The 17,485-nt window shown below is 36.3% G+C and overlaps 1 pseudogene; it reads left to right on the top strand.

Moving 5' to 3' along the window:
• Positions 1 to 3,204: 3,204 nt before the first annotated feature.
• LOC118004029 overlaps positions 3,205 to 17,485 on the top strand; it is a 105,188-nt pseudogene continuing 90,907 nt past the window's right edge.

Genomic DNA, 17,485 nt, shown 5'->3' with positions numbered 1-17,485 from the left:
AGGCTCTCCTCTGGGGGAGGGGACAGGTCTGCACTCTGATGGGTCCTTTAGATTTGGAGTTTTGAGTTCCAGCTGCCAGCCAGAGATAAAACACAGGAGCACTATGGCACCAGGTATGCTGATGGCCTGGGCACAGACCGTTTGAGGGCAGGGATCTGACAAAAGTCTGGGACACAGGAGGGTAGATTATTTGTTTCTCTGTGAGGGCCTCTTAAGCAGCTGTGGCCTTGAGTTCCCCTCCCCGAGGTCAAGAGGGCAGGGTGACATCATCTTCCATGCCTCACCCCACCCCTCCACCAGCATGGTGGGACTTCAGAATGAAAGACAGTACCTCCAGTGGAGACTGGAGTCACTTACACCAAATCTTCCCCCTGCACCTGGCAGGGGCATTTTACTGTGGGCCAGCATAGTGGGCCTCTTCCTCAGAACACAAATCAGGTTCCCCACATGTACCAATTCTACTGATCACAGAGTGCTCCAAAGCACTAGCTTCAGTTCTGGTGGAAATATGACTAGGATTTTTTTTTTTTTTTTAACTTGAATTTTTTTTAATTGTTTTTCTTTTTTCTTTGAAACCAGGCTTATAGTTTTTTGTTGAATTGTAGGTTTGTTTGCTTCCTTTTCTTGTTTTTTTTGGATCAGGCTTTTCTTCCTTTTTTTTTTTTTTTTTTCCTTTTTCTTTTGAATTAGGATTGTAGATTTTGTTTGTTTTTTTTGTTCTTTTTCCTTTTCTTTTTTTCTTGGATCAGGCTTTTTTTTTTTTTTAATTAGGATTATCTGAACAAACAAATCAAAGCACATCTAGTTGAAGGTCCAAGCACTCCCCACTGCAAGCAAGGAGGAATTCTGCAGAGGACTGACCTGTGGGAAAGAGCAGACAAAACATAATAGCAGAGTGCACAGAGCATACATCAGAAACACTTCCTGAAGTGTCAGACCCTAGACACTGTATGACTCCTTCTTAATATAGTATTACTCTCATGAGCAGGAAACATAACAAACTGTCATAACACGAAAAAGACAGAAATCTAGACATAATGACAAGATGGAGAAATTCTTCCCAAAAGAAAGATCAAGAAGAAATCATAGCCGAGGATTTGCTCAAAACAGATATAAGCAATATATCTGAACAAGAATTTAGAACAACAGCCATAAGAATACTATCTAGGCTTGAAAGCATCAAAAACACCAGAGAAACGTGCGGCAGAGATAAAAGACCTAAAACCTAGTCAGGCCAAAGTAAAAATAAAGCTAAAACTGAGATGCAAAACTGACTGGATATAATCAGAATGAGGATGGAAGAAGCAGAGGAACAGATAGGTGATATAGAAGATAAAGTTATCGAGGGGCGCCTGGGTGGCTCAGTTGTTAAGCGTCTGCCTTCGGCTCAGGTCATGATGCCAGGATCCTGGGATCGAGCCCCACATCGGGCTCCCTGCTCCGCGGGAAGTCTGCTTCTCCCTCTCCCACTCCCCCTGCTTGTGTTCCCTCTCTTGCTGTGTCTCTCTCTGTCAAATAAATAAATAAAATCTTAAAAAAAAAAGATAAAGTTATCAAAAATAATGAAGCTGAAAAGAAGATGGAAAGAAAACTATTAGATCACAAATATAGACTTGGGGGGGGGGCGCCTGGGTGGCTCAGTCGTTAAGCGTCTGCCTTCGGCTCAGGTCGTGATCCCAGGGTCCTGGGATCGAGCCCCACATCGGGCTCCCTGCTCCGTGGGGAAGCCTGCTTTTCCCCTCCTTCTCCCCCTGCTTGTGTTCCCTCTCTCGCTATGTCTCTCTCTGTCAAATAAATAAATAAAATCTTTAAAAAAAAAAAAAACAACAAATATAGACTTAGGGAACTCAGCGATTCCACAAAGTGCAATGATATCCATATCATAGGAGTTCCAGAAGAAGAAGAGTGGCAAAAAGGGGCAGAAGGTTTATTTGAACCAATTATGGCTGAGTACTTCCCCTAATCTGGGGAAGGAAACAGGCCTTCAAAACCAAGAGGCACAGAGAACTCCCCTTAAAAATCAACAAAAACAGGTCAACGGCAAGACATGTCATAGTGAAACTTGGAACATACAAGGATAAAGAGAGAATTCTGAAAGTAACTGGGGACAAAATGTCCTTAACTACTATAAAGGTAGTCCCATAAGATTAGCAGAAGACTGTCCACAGAAACTTAGCAGGCCAGAAGCAAGTGACATGATATATTCAATGTGCTAAATGGGAAAAATATGCAGCCAGGAATACTATATCCAGCAACACTGTCATTCAGAATAGAAGGAGAGATAAAGGGTTTCCAAGAAAGCAAAAACTTAAGAGTTCATGAGCACTAAACCAGCCCTGCAGGAAATATCAAAGGGGACTCTTTGTGTGGGAAAGAGAAAACAAAAGCAACAAAGACTAGAAAGGAACAATCTACAGGAACAGTGGCATTAAATTCATATGGATCAGTAATTACTCTAAATGTAAATGGACTGAATCCTCCAATCAAAAGACATAGGGTATCAGAATGAATTAAAAAAACAAAAGAACAAGACCCATCAATATGTTGCTTAAAATAGACTCGTTTTGGACCCAAAGACACTTCCAGATTAAAAAGGGGGGTGGGGAGAACCATCTATCATGGTAATGGACATCAAAAGAAAGCTGGAGTAGCCATACTTATATCAGACAAACTAGAATTTAAACCAAAGATGGTAATAAGAAATGATTAAGGGCACTATATCATAATAAAGGGTCTATCCAAAAAGAGAATCTAACAATTGTAAATATGCCCCCAACTTGGGAGCAGCCAAATGTATAAAACAATTAATAACTAATAAGAGATGAAGAAGGGCATTATATCATAATAAAGGAGTCTATCCAACAAGAAGATCTAGGGCGCCTGGGTGGCTCAGTTGGTTAAGCGACTGTCTTCGGCTCAGGTCATGATCCCGGAGTCCTGGGATGGAGTCCCACATCAGGCTCCCCCTGCTCTGCGGGGAGCCTGCTTCTCCCTCTGCCTCTGCTTGTCACTCCCCCTGCTTGTGCTCTCTCTCTTTCTCAAATAAATAAATGAAATCTTAAAAAAAAAATCTAGCAATTATATATATTTATGCCCCCATCTTGGGAGCAGCCAAATATATAAATCAATAACAAACTTAACTTAAAGAAACTTGTGGATAATAATACAATAAGAGTAGGGGACGTTAACACCCTATGTGCAGCAATGGACACATCATCTAAGCAGAAGATCAACAAGCTAACGATGACTTTGAATGATGCATTGGACCAGATGGACTTAACAGATATATTCACAACATTTCATGTTAGAGCAGCAGAAAATTTGAACAGACCCATAACCAGCAAAGAACTTGAGCCAGTAATAAAAGATATCCCAACAAACAATAGTCCAGGGCCAAATAACTTCCCAGGGGAATTCTACCATACTTTCCAAGAAGAATTAATCCTTATTCTTCTGAAATGTTCCAAAAAAAGGAAAAAAGGAATGGAAGGAAAACTTCCAAACTCATTCTATGAGACCAGCATTACTGTGATTCTAAAACCAAACAAAACCCCATTAAAAAGAAGAATTACAGACCAACATCCCTGATGAACATGGATGCAAAAATGCTCACCAAGATACTAGCTGTTCTAATCCAACAGCACATTAAAAGGATTATTCACCATGATCAAGTGGGATTTATCCCTGGGCTACAAGGGTGGTTCAATATCCACAAATCAATTAATGTGATATACCACATTAATAAAGGGTAAGAACCATATGATCCTCTCAATAGATACATAAAAAGCATTTGACAAAATACAGCACCCTTTCTTGATAAAACCCTCAAGAAAGTAGGGATAGAAGGAATATATCTCAACATGAAAGACCCACAGCTAATATCATTCTCAATGGGGAAAAACAGAACTTTTCCCCTAAGGTCAGGAACATGGCAGGGATGTCCACTCTCACCACTTTTGTTCAGTATAGTACTGTAAGTCCTAGCCTCAGCAATCAGGCAGCAAAAAAGAAAGAAAAGGCACCCAAATCAGCCAGGAAGAAGTAAAACTTGCACTCTTCAGAGATGACAGGATATTCTCTGTAGAAAACCTGAAAGACTCCACTAAAAACTTGCTAGAACTCATACATGAATTCAGCAAAGTCGCAGGATATAAAATCAATTTACAGAAATCTGTTGCATTTCTATGCACCAATAATGAAGCAGAACAAAGAGTAATTAAGGAATTGGTCCCATTTACAATTGCACCAAACACTGTAAGATACCTAGGAATAAATCCAACCAAATAGGTAAAAGGGTAATTAAGGAATTGGTCCCATTTATAATTGCACCAAACACTGTAAGATACCTAGGGATAAATCTAACCAAATAGGTAAAAGATCTGTATGCTGAAAACTATAGAATACTTATGAAAGAAATTGAAGAAGACACAAAGAAATGCAAAAATATTCCATGCTCATGGATTGGAAGAACAAATATTGTTAAAATGTCTATACTATCCAAAGCAATCTACACAGTCAGTGCAATCCCCATCAAAATAACACTAGCATTTTTCACAGAACTAGAACAAGCAATTCTAAAATTTGTATGGAACCAGAAAAGACCCTGAATAGCCAAAGTAATGCTGAAAAAGAAAAGCAAAGTAGGAGGCATCACAATCCCAGACTTAAAATTGTATTACAAAGCTGCAATCATCAAGACAGTATGGTAGTGGCACAAAAACAGACATGTAGACCAGGGAACAGAATAGAGAACCCAGAAACGGACCCACAACTATATGGTTAACTATCTTTGACAAAGCAGGAAAGAATATCCAATGGAAAAAAGACAGTCTCTTCAACAAATGGTGTTGGGAAAATTGGACAGCCACATGCAAAAGAATGAAACTGGACCATTTTCTTACACCATACATAAAAATAAACTCAAAATGGATGAAAGACCTAAATATGAGGTATGAAACTATCAAAATCCTAGAGGACAACACAGGCAGCAACCTCTTTGATCTTGGCTGCAGCAGCTTCTTACTAGACAAGCCTTCAGAGGCAAGGTAAACAAAAGCATAAATAAACTATTGGAACCTCATCAAGATAAAAAGCTTCTGCACAGTGAAGGAAACAACAACCAAACTAAAAGGCAACCTACATAATGGGAGAAGATATTTGCAACTGACATATTGGATAAAGGGGTAGTACCCAGAATCTATAAAGAACTCATGAAAATCAACACCCAAAAAATAAATAATCCAGGGTGCCTGGGTGGCTCAGTTGGTTAAGCGACTGCCTTCGGCTCAGGTCATGATCCTGGAGTCCCGGGATCGAGTCCGGCATCGGGCTCCCTGCTCATCAGGGAGTCTGCTTCTCCCTCTGACCCTCCCCCCTCTCATGTGCTCTCTCTCAAATAAATAAATAAAATCTTAAAAAATAATAATAATAATCCAGTTAAGAAATGGGCAGAAGACATGAACAAACATTTCTCCAAAGAAGACATACAAATGGCCATCAGACACATGAAAAACTGCTCAACATCACTTGGATCAGGGAAATACTCATCAAAACCACAAATACCACCTCACACCAGTCAGAATGGCTAAAATTAACAACTTGGGAAACAACAGATGTTGCCAAGGATGTAGAGAAACGGAAACCCTCTTACACTGTTGGTGGGAATGCAAGCTGGGGCAGCCACTCTGGAAAACAATGTGGAGGTTCCTCAAAAGGTTGAAATACAACTACTCTGTGACCCAGCAATTGCACTACTAGGTATTTATTCAAAAGATTACAAAAATTCCAATTCAAAAGGGCACATACACCCCAATGTTTATAGCAGCATTATCAACAATAGCCAAATTATGGAAAGAGCTCAAGTGTCTATCCACTAATGAATGGATAAAAAAGATGTGGTGTGTGTATATATATGTATATACACATATATATACACATATATGTGTATATATGTATGTGTATGTAATGGACCATATATACACACATACATATGTAAATGTATATACATATGTATGTGTGTATATGTGTGTATATATATAATGGACCATCATGCATGTATAATGGAATATTACTCAGTCATCAAAAAGAATGGACTCTTGCCATTTGCATCAGTGTGGGTGGAATTGGAGTATGTTATGATAAGCAAAATAAGTCACTCAGAGAAAGACAAATATCATATGATTTCATTCATATGTGGAATTTAAGAAACCAAATGGATGACCACAGGGGAAAGGAAAGAAAAAATAAAACAAAAACTGAGAGGGAGACAAATTGTAAGAGACTCTTAACTATAGAGAACAACCTGAGGGTTGATGGAAGGGACATAGGTAGGGGCATAGGCTAAATGGGTGATGGGCATGAAGGAGGGCACTCGTTGTGATGAGCACTGGGTATTATATGTAAGTGATGAATCACTAAATCTACTCCTAAAACCAATACTACACTATATGTTAACTAACTTGAATTTAGATTTGAAAAAGTACCAAAAATACTTTTTCCTTTAAAAACAACAACAACAAACCCTGTGATGGCTCCGCATTATACTTAGAGCAAAATCAGTGGCCTGCAAGGCCCTCTGAACCATCACCTTCCCTTATTTGCCTTCACTCCTCTCCTACTACTTCCTTCGTCATTCACTGTACTGTAGCAGGCACACTGGTCGCCTTGCTGTTTCTCAAAAAAGGCAGGCTCCAGTCTTAAAGCTTAAGGTCTATAGTAGAACTTTCTCTTTAGATCAATCTTTACATAAATAGGTTTCTAGTTAGCTCCCTTGTATCTTTCAATTATTTGCTCAAATGTCAATGATCCTACCTTGCATACCCAATTTAAAATTGCAAACTGCCTCCTCGCCCGGTCCATGTCAACTTCCACCCTGCTATCCCCAATCCCTTTACCCTGCTATACTTTCTCTTTTCTGCCTAATACTTTTAATCTTGTAACATATTATGTAGTGCAATTTCCTTTTATGATTATTGTTTACTGTCCATCACCCAGTGTTAGAATATAAACTCAAGGAGGTAGGTTTAGTCTGTGTTGTTCACTGTTGTATCCTAAATAACAAGAAAAGTCTCTGGAACATAGCAGGCAATCAATAAACATTTGATGAAACAATGAATAAACTGCCCACTGAGGTAGGGTTTCCATAGTATATAAACTTCGGAAAAGGACCAATGTGAGTTTGTAACGAACCACAACATCTACGAATCATTACCTTTGTGACTTTGAGCAAATTAATGTTTAAAAGCCTCAGTTTTCTCTGAAATGATGAGCAGACTGTCAAGGTCTCAGGAAACAACCCTTATTTTGACAGTTTCATGGTTAATTGGAATCCCAACATCTGGCCTTTGGAATGCAGCCAATAACTGGGAATGTACAAAAAGAGGGAAAAGGTATAATTTCTGACCACATGGATTTCAACTGCATTTTCTACATCCATTTATAGCTTTTCTTAAAATGGAGAACTACTGTTTACAATGAGCCTTCCTCCTTCCTCCTCCACCTGTAGCCAGTTATTCTTTCTTCAGTCCAAGCATGTGACATACTCTGGTAATTGCTATTAGTCACTGTAGCCGGAGGAAATAGAGGGGTGAGTAAGTTGACTTTTAGCTAGTTTGTTGTACTGCTGCCATTCCTTGATTGGTACTATAGGGGAGAGAGGAAGTGTAGAAGTTTACTAAGGCTGACATAACAAAGTACCACAGACTAGTTACCTTGAAAACAGAATTTTACTTTCTCACAGTTTTAGGAAACGGAAGTGTGAGATCAAGGTTTTGGCAGGGTGGTGTTTTCTGTTTTGTTTTTCTCTGAGGCCTGTCTCTTTGGCTTTCTTCTCCCTATGTCTTCAGATGGACCTCTGTGTATGTTCATGTTTGTCTCTGAGTTTATCCTTATAAGCACACCAGTCATATTGGATCAGAGCCCACTCTAATGATCTCATTTAATTTTAATCACCTTTATAAATGCCACGTCTCCAAGTACAGTCACAACATGAGAGGTACTAGGGGTTAAGAATCCACCAAATGGATTTTGGGAAGACACGTTGGGTCTGTAATTGGGAGTTAAATGACTGAAGAGAGCAAGGTATCCACCATTTATATTTGTCAGAGATGTTTCCTAAATACTCTTTTGCTCTGAGAAGTAGAATCATTTTTTGATAAAGGTAAAATTGCTAGGATGATCTAGCCATTCAAAATGGAAGATAGCCACATGAAGTAAAAGTAGGTTATTTGTGTGTGGTTTGCAGTAGGTGTTCACTAAATATTGAAATGAATTTTAAGTTCTTTCAGAAACTCAAAAATGAATAAGTAACAGTTCTAACTGTGAAATAATAGTAGAAAATTCTTATTGCTAACCTGTCACAAATATAATTGTTTCTCTTCTGCATAATCCATTTCCCAATTTGAAGTTGATCTCATATCGCCCAAAACAGTAAAATTAATGTCTTCCTGAATACCCGATTGTGGTTTTCTTAACATTTTATTTATTTGTTTGTTTGTTTCTTTATTTATTTTTAGAGAGGGAGTGAGAGGGAAGGGGCAAGAGGAGAGGGAGAGAGAGAGACTCTTAAGCAGGCTTCATGCCCAATGTGGAGCTAAACATGGGGCTCGATCCCACAACGGTGAGATCATGACCTGAGCCAAAATCAGGAGTTGGACACTTAACCGACTGAGCCCACCAGGCACCAAATACCTTTTTATGTGTGCAATTTAGTCTCTTCTCTTGTTTTTAGCAGTATTGCATATTGGTTAACTAATGATCAAATAATGAAACTATTATAGGCAGCTCCTCACAACTCCCTTCCAGACTGACATCAGACCTTTATCTGGAACAATACTTTCATCTTTTCATCTCGTTTTTAAGGACTGTAAAGTGGGCCTTATGATTCTGTCTGGCTAATTCCAATCTGTTATTCTTTCTAATTTAGTATTTGAATTCCTTAATCTATAAGCAAAAGTGAGGTCCCAGGAATCTTCTCTTACTTAACATATTTTTTTAAAAAGCATGCATAAAAATCAACAAATAATTGTCTTTATTCTTTTAAAAATATGAGATTTCCTATTTACTATAATATTTTTAGTCTATTTTAGATTAAATGTCTACTTTAGACGTTTTAGATAAGGTATCTACCTTGTATTTATAATGTATTTTTAATATTTACTATAAATATTAGAAATAATTATTCTGAGTCTCCTATTTCATCATATGGGCCTGGGACCTCTGCAGGTTTTTTATAGGATGATTTTAAATCACATAGTTTATTCTGAAGCTAAGGGCTCTAATTATTCAGTCCCAGTAATTCTCTATATTTCATTTGTCTGTCGTGTGTTAGGATTGATATTCCTGAGTTGGAATACTCAATATGTTTTTTCAGGAGTCAGCAAACTGTGGCCTGGGGCCAAATACTTGCCAACTGGCTGATTTTGTCAATAAAGTTTAATTGCATACCCGAACTTATGCCTTCACATACATAGAATTGAGTAGTTGAGAAAGATACTGCATGCCTGTGAAGCCTAAAATATTTACTGTCTCTTTAGATAAGAAGTTTGCCAATCCCCATGTTATGTATATTTTGTTTTTTAAAGCTACAATAAATATGACCATCCCTCTTTTTTTTTTTTTAATTCCAGTATAGTAAACATAAGGTATTAGTTTCAGGTGTACAATATAGTGATTCAACAATTCTATACATTACTCAGTGCTCCTTATCATGAGGAGCACTATTAATCCCCTTCACCTATTTTACCCATCACTCCAACAACCTCCCCTCTGGTAACCATCAGTTCTCTATAGTTAAGAGTCTGTTTCTTGGTTTGTCTCTTTTTTCCATTGTTCATATTTTTGAGTGAAATCATATGGTATTTGTCTTTCTCTGTCTGATTTATTTCCTTTAGCATTATACTCTTTACATCCATCTATGCTGATGCAAATGGCAAGATTTCATTCTTTTTTATGGCCAAGTAATATTTCATTGTATGTGTATGTTTGTATATGTGTGTATATATATACTACATCTTCTTCATCCATTCATCTAGCAGTGAACACGGGCTGCTTCCATAATTTGGTTATTGTAAATAATGCTGCTATAAACATAGGGGTGCATATACTTCTTCAAATTAATGTTTTTGTATTCTTTAGGTAACCCCCAGGAGTGGAATTGTTGACCCATAGCATAATTCTATTTTTAATTTTTTGAGGAACCTTCTATACTGTCTTCCACAGTGGCTGCACCAGTTTGCATTCCCACCAACAATGGATGAGGGTACCTTTTTCTCCACATCCTTACCAAACACTTTTCCTTCTTGCATTTTTTATTTTAGCCATTCTGACAGGTGTGAGGTGATATCTCATTGTAGTTTTGATCTGCATTTCCCTGATGATGACTGACGTTGAGCACTTTTCATGTGTCTGTTGACCATCTACATATCTTCTTTGGAGAAATATCTGTTCATGTCTTCTGCCCGGACTATTTGTTTTTTGGTTGTTGAGTGTGTAAGTTCTTGATAAATTTGGGGTAATAACCTTTCATTGGATATGTCATTTTTAAATATCTTCTCTCATTTGGTTGGCTGTCTTTTAGTATTATTGGTTGTTTCCTTTGCTGTGCAGAAGCTTTTAACTTTGATGTAGTCCCAATAGTTTATTTTGCTTTTTTTCCCTTTCCTCAGGAGACATACCTAGAAAAATGTTGTTGCAGCCCATGCCAGAGAAATTACTACGTATGTTCTCTTCTAGGATTTTATGGTTTCAGGTCTCACATTTAGGTCCTTAATATGTTTTGAGTTTATTTTTGTATATGGTGTAAGGAAGTGGTCCAGTTTCACTCTTTTGCATGTAGCTGTCCAGTTTTCCTATCACCATTATTGAAGAAACTTTTTCTCATTGCATATTCTTGCCTCCTTTGTTGAAGATTAATTAACCATATAGGTGTGGATTCATTTATGGGATTTCTATTCTGTTTCATTGACCTATGTGTCTGTTTTTGTGCCAATACCATACCATTTTGATTACTACAGGTTTACAGTATATCTTGAAATCTGGGATTATGATACCTCCAGTTTTGTTCTTTTTCAAGATTTCTTTGGCTATTTGGGGTCTTCTGTGGTTCCATACTAATTTTAGGATTGTTTGTTGTAATTCTGTGAAAAATACTACTGGTATTTTGGTACAGATTGCAGTCAATCTTGCTTTGGGTGGTATGGACATTTTAACAAAATTTGTTCTTCCAACACATGAACATGAAATGTCTTTCCAACTGTGTCGTCTTCAATTTCTTTCATTGGCATTTTATAGTTTGCACAGTACAGGTCTTTCACCTCCTTGGTTAAGTTTATTCCTAAGTATTTTATTATTTTTTGACCATCTCTATTTTTATCATATCTGCTTAGGCAATAAGTCAGCATAGACTCTAATTGGAATTATTTCCATCCTTAATGCATTCTAACCCTCTTTGGTGCCTTTAAAAAATTTACTGAATTTGCATTCCTGTTATAAATGAAAATTAGTTTGTACAAATTTGCCTATCTATGGAGATTCTATGATCATTATGTCTTTGAAATGCATTTTGTCTTAATACCATGTAGCTGTGTTAATGTGGCTTTAACAATATGATATTTAGTTTTACTATAATATAATCAGTTTTTATAATTTTACTCTTGTATTTAATTAATATTTTTTAATTCTTTCAGTGTCAAATTTTTTGGCGATGGGTGATAAGAGGTAAACTGACTTTACCAAGGTAAGTGACCCCACATTTCTTAAGGTGATGCATTTTTTAAAAGTAGATATTCTGGCACCCTAGTCCTCAAAGCTAGAAACCAAACCTATGACTTATGGGGATTATAATATTCTATTCTCTACCTGCAGAGAAATATTTTTTATTTATCCCTCACTAAATAATATGAGAGGTGAGACAGTTCAATCTGCAAAGTGGCAAAAAAATTGAATTAAGTGATTTAGAGAACACTCAGTGTGCTCTCATGAATCATATTTTAGAGGAAAATGAGGGTCCATATGAATAAAGAAAAAAAGGAAAGATAGTAAAACTAACTTGACAGGAACGATGGATTGTTAACTTCTATAAACAATGCAATTTGCTTAGATTTTATGTTTTTTAAATTTCTTAGCACCCCATGAAAAATATGGAATGTCTCTGAAATTTTCTTCTCATATAATGCTTAGAAATATAGAAATGAATGATTCATCCTTCTTCCAGAATTTGAATGATATTAAGTATTTAGTTTCTTTGATGTATCAAAGTAATAGAATCCTGTCAGGAAATGTTAGGTTTCCTAATGTTGTAGCATGCACATTTAATAATCAAGTTTACTAGAATTTATTAATTTTATCTGGGAGCTAATTTCAAACTAAGTATTTTTTGAGGGCAGATTTAATAATTTTAATGGCAGATTGTATTTTTGTTGCCATTCACATAGCATTCAAGTTGAAAAAAACATCACTGTGAAGTACAGATTTTAACATAAACCAAGGGAAATCTCGTTTCTTTCCTAATAAATAATTTAGGTGTTCTGTGGATCTATGTTCCTTATGAATCTGTGTAACTTAGCTGAGAAGCAATACAGAAGGAAGAATTTATTCTTGACTTAAATGTATAATAAATCAGATGGGTTACTCAAGAGGAATTGTTGGTGTTTTCATCTTTATTATTACTTCATTGAATAATGCAAAATATCTTGGGAGAGACATTGAAAATACAATTACATATAATTTTTAATTATGATTTAGAAATTGGGATTTATATTAATGTCTATGTGATATTTTTTTCCTTTACACATACATCTTAACAATACATTTTTAACCATCTCCTTTGAGAATATAAGAAGAAATATTATTATGGGAGTTGAAATAGGCTTATTCGATACCACCTTACCAGCCTATTAACATTTTATAATAAAGTTGATTTGTTCCCATAGCATTTCTCTTTTAAGTACTCATTTTGCAAATGAGACAATGCTATTTGATATCACCACAAGCAAATATGATAATGTTGAGCAATTACAGCCTACATTCTAAGTATCAGTTGTGAATATCCAAAAATAAAAAAGTTATGAGTTTTTTAAAATGACCCATGAAAACTTATAAAAATTAGAATAAATAAAAGTGGAAAAGAAATTAAATCAATGAATAGAAAATACAGAAATTGCAAAGTAAGAGACCAAGTCATTGTGTATAAACAAGTGCATTTTTATGTAAACATGCAATGTATAAAGTGGAAAGGGCATCTGATATGTTTGGTTATTTAATGTATTTTAAAATTAATTTGATTTTTAAAATGAATTTTATGGGACTTGTTGAGACATTTTTCTTGAAAATATTTGACACATGTGTTTGTTACTTTAATTAAGCAGTATCTGATTAGCAGTCATATTAGAGAGAACCATAATGTAGGAGATTGCAGAAAAATTCTGTAAAGACCTTTTGAAATTTAGCCTGGAAAAAAATAGACATTAACTAGCCATGTTGGTGAAATTGAACAGCCATTTAATGGACCCAAAGAAGTAGCCTTGGGTTTGATTCTTTCACCTCTCACCTTTCAAAAAGACAACTATTTTTAGTACCAGAATATCTGTGTTTCATTTAACACCAAATTAAGGAATTCATAAGGAGTAAATAAGTCTGTATGTTAAATCAAGAGAAAAATAATGGCTTATTTGTGGTACTGAACTGGAAACATGAGAAACTGACTAAAATATGATTGAATACTTCACATGGAAGAGAGAGTACATTTAACTTTTAAAGGTAAGCAGCTATTTCCCAAGCAGTTATATCATGATGAATTCAAATGCCAAGAATTATTGTATCAAAGGCTTGCTTCTGGGTCTAAAATTACTCCCTCTTGCAATTGAAGAATTTCTATCTGGTTTGGATATCCTTTCTGATATATAAATCCTGATGAACAATTAAACAATTTCTCTAATTTGTTAAAATTTCTCAGCCACACATTTCTGACTAAAATTTGTTTTCTTGATAGTGTCACGTAGCAATAAAATGTCCAAAAGGATATATGAATTCACTAAAATAATCATCACTAATCCTGGTTTACATTTGTCATTAAAAATTATGACTGAAGACATAATTTTGCTGTTGGTACCATTTTAAATGAGTATAAGTTTATTTGTAAATGACATTTTGTAGCTATATCATCTCTTGTGGCTGTAAGACCTACAAGAGCATAGACTCTGGTGTGCTTTTGAATCCTGAGAAAACAGAACATATTTGAAGTGAAACATACTTAATGAATATTTGTTTTAATAAATCAGCTGTAGTTTTTGAGGGTAAGACTCTGGGTAAATAGAGAGGCTTGTTATTATTATTATAGTTATTTGATTATAGCATATATAAAACACCATCCCCAGGTTTGGTAAAGAAAAGTATCACATGTGTTTAAGGGCAAGAACTCTGGATCCAGAATTTTTGGATGATAATCTGGCTCATCCAACATATATGATCTTGTGCTTCTCTATGCCACATTTTCATCATTTCAAAGTAATGAATGAGCTTGTAATGTGCTTAGGGATGTCCGTCTCATACAGTAAACATCACATAGTTATTAACAATTATTATTATTGTTTTCATTGTTGTTGTTGTTGGAAATCAGACATGTCTTCTATGCTTAAGGGGTTGTTATTCTACTAGGAGAGACAGGTATAAAAAAAATTAATTAAAATAAAAAGTATGCTGTATTTCAGAAACTTCAAATAGATTAGAGGGACACCTAATGAGTGAGAATTTGGACTTGTCTGTTTAGCCTGGGCCTGGATGATTTCACATTAGTATGAAATTTCTCATGTACATTTCAGCATCAGAAACCAGCAAGGACAGTGTTCTTTCTGGGAAGATGAACAGTGGGAAATAGTTAAACTAAAGAGGCTTGACAATCAACAACATAGCATTAGCCTTAAATGACTTTTAAAAGTAGTTAATTACTAAATATCCTGTTTGTAAAAAACCTTTTATGTCATTTTTTGCTAGCATTTATTCTTTAACTTGGTTTTTAATGCCATTCAATGTCAAGGTCCAATCCCCCTTTCCAAACTGAATATTCCAAACAATATTCAACACCTACCAGTCCAATTTCATTTTATGCGGCAGCGAATTTTTTCTCTCTTTTCCTGAATACTGTAAATTTGTACATGTTTCCTCTATCTTGAAGGCTGTTATTCCCACTCCTGCACTGGACAAAACTCTAAAGCTGTCTCTTACGTTTTGTGTCATTTCAAGTTTGGCAGATAGAAACCAAATACCGATGCACACACCCCACAACACAATTTGGTAGATTACATTATCAACTTATTTCATCCATTTCAAGGATAGAGAATATTTTTATTTATTTATTTATTTTTAAAGATTTTATTTATTTATTTGAGACAGAGAGAATGAGAGAGAGAGAGCACATGAGAGGGGGGAGGGTCAGAGGGAGAACAGACTCCCTGCCGAGCAGGGAGCCCGATGCGGGACTCGATCCCGGGACTCCAGGATCATGACCTGAGCCGAAGGCAGTCGCTTAACCAACTGAGCCACCCAGGCGCCCTAGAGAATATTTTTAGAAGCAAGTTTGGCCACCCAGAACTGGAACAGATGCAGACTATTGCAGTGTGCATTCCCTAGACTTCCAAATCCCTAAGGGGCGAGGGCTGGTAATGCATCTGCCAGTGATACTGGCTGATTTGAGAAGCTTAATTTCTTATTGGGCCATGATTCTTACATAATTGTTGTTTTCATTACTAACCATAAAGAATTATACATATAATTTATATGCTTCCATTTGAGAGAAACATTGATTCCCACATTCTGAACTAATCTCAGTAAAAGTGAAGGGGTTTCATCAACTGGGAGGAAGCAGGCATATGGTTCTGAATATTACTTGCATTGAGATTTCCAGCATTGCATAAAAATCAAATGTCTCTACACACGATTAGACCTTTCATCTTCCAGCTCCCATACCATTTTCTTTCTTTTCAGCCAGACTCTATGCTGGGGACTGCAGACCAGTAGATCCAATGCAGCCTTGCCTTCATGTATGTCATGTTATGGTAGGCAACACAGATCCATAGCCAGCTCATTCAAATGATAATCTGTGTCACCATAGAGGCAAGTATGGAGTGCTGTGAAAGCATGTAAATGGGACATCTCATTCATTGTATGGGAATGAGAGGTGCCTTGGAGAAGGTGACACTTGAGATGTCGGCACGAATTAAGTAGGTGAAGAGATTGGAGAGAACATTTCAATCAGATGGAGCTCCATGTTGAAGTTTCCTTTACTAGAGTATAGTACATCCAGGGAGCTGCATGTAACTTGCCATTCTCATCTCTAAGAGGACTCAATGGTGGAGTGCATTTTTATGCTTTAGGGTACAACTCATAGTACCTCCTAGTTCAGCAAATATTTTCTGATTATTTACTGTGCTCATATCCATGTGTTGGGTGTTTCAACTAAAAAAAATGAATAGCTTGGTTCACTGAAAATATTTTACTTAAATATGTATGTATTGTGTGTAGGTAGGTAGGTAGATAGACATTTAGACATCTTCTAAAGCTTCAGATTATTAAGGGCAATTTAGCCATGCAGTCATATTTTTTTGTGTGTTTTCACAATCTGTACATTTGAAAACTTTCATTTGAGGAATGCCACTTTTATCGGTGACATTTGAGTGATTATCTTATTGACTTATAGCATATTGATTTATGTGAAATGCTTTTTTAGGCACTCGATAAGTGCTTGTTGGCTGACTGACTTTCACAAACATTTAAGATAAGAATGATGTATATAGTGAAGTCATTTTGCCAACAGGAAACTAACTGGGTGCTAAGATTTGTATACAGTGTAAATCATAAAGACATGGAAGTCTCACGACTGCCTGGAGAAAGCACACAGATGTACTTTTCCAAGTAACAGATTCACTTTTCTGCAGCTTATGGCTAAGAAAAAAGCTTCAGGCAGGACCAAACAAACAATTCTTGAGACTGACTGAGTAAATCTATACTGTGTTTTCTAGATTTTTATCATATTGTAGAGTGTGCCATGAAGCACTGTCCATATATCATAGACATGATAGGTGAGAGTACACACTTCAGAATTAGACTGTCCTGGCTGGAGTTGAAACCCAGCCTTCACAGCAACCATCTGTATGGCTTTAAACATGTCTTTTAATTTCTTTTTTTTTATTTCTTTTTTTTATTATGTTATGTTAATCATCATACATTACATCATTAGTTTTTGATGTAGTGGTCCATGACTCATTGTTTGCATATAACACCCAGTGCTCCATTCAGTACGTGCCCTCTTTAATACCCATCACTAGGCTAACCCATCCTCCTACCCCCTCCCCTCTAGAACCCTCAGTTTGTTTCTCAGACTTCATTGTCTCTCATGGTTCGTCTCCCCCTCCGATTCCCCCCCCTTCATTTTTCCCTTCCTGCTATCTTCTTCTTCTTCTTCTTCTTCTTCTTCTTCTTCTTCTTCTTCTTC

The sequence above is a fragment of the Mirounga leonina genome, unplaced genomic scaffold (assembly GCF_011800145.1).
Source record: "Mirounga leonina isolate KUSES-001 unplaced genomic scaffold, KU_Mleo_1.0 Mir_92, whole genome shotgun sequence".
Taxonomy (NCBI): domain Eukaryota; kingdom Metazoa; phylum Chordata; class Mammalia; order Carnivora; family Phocidae; genus Mirounga; species Mirounga leonina.
This window is presented reverse-complemented; position numbering and strand designations above follow the sequence as displayed.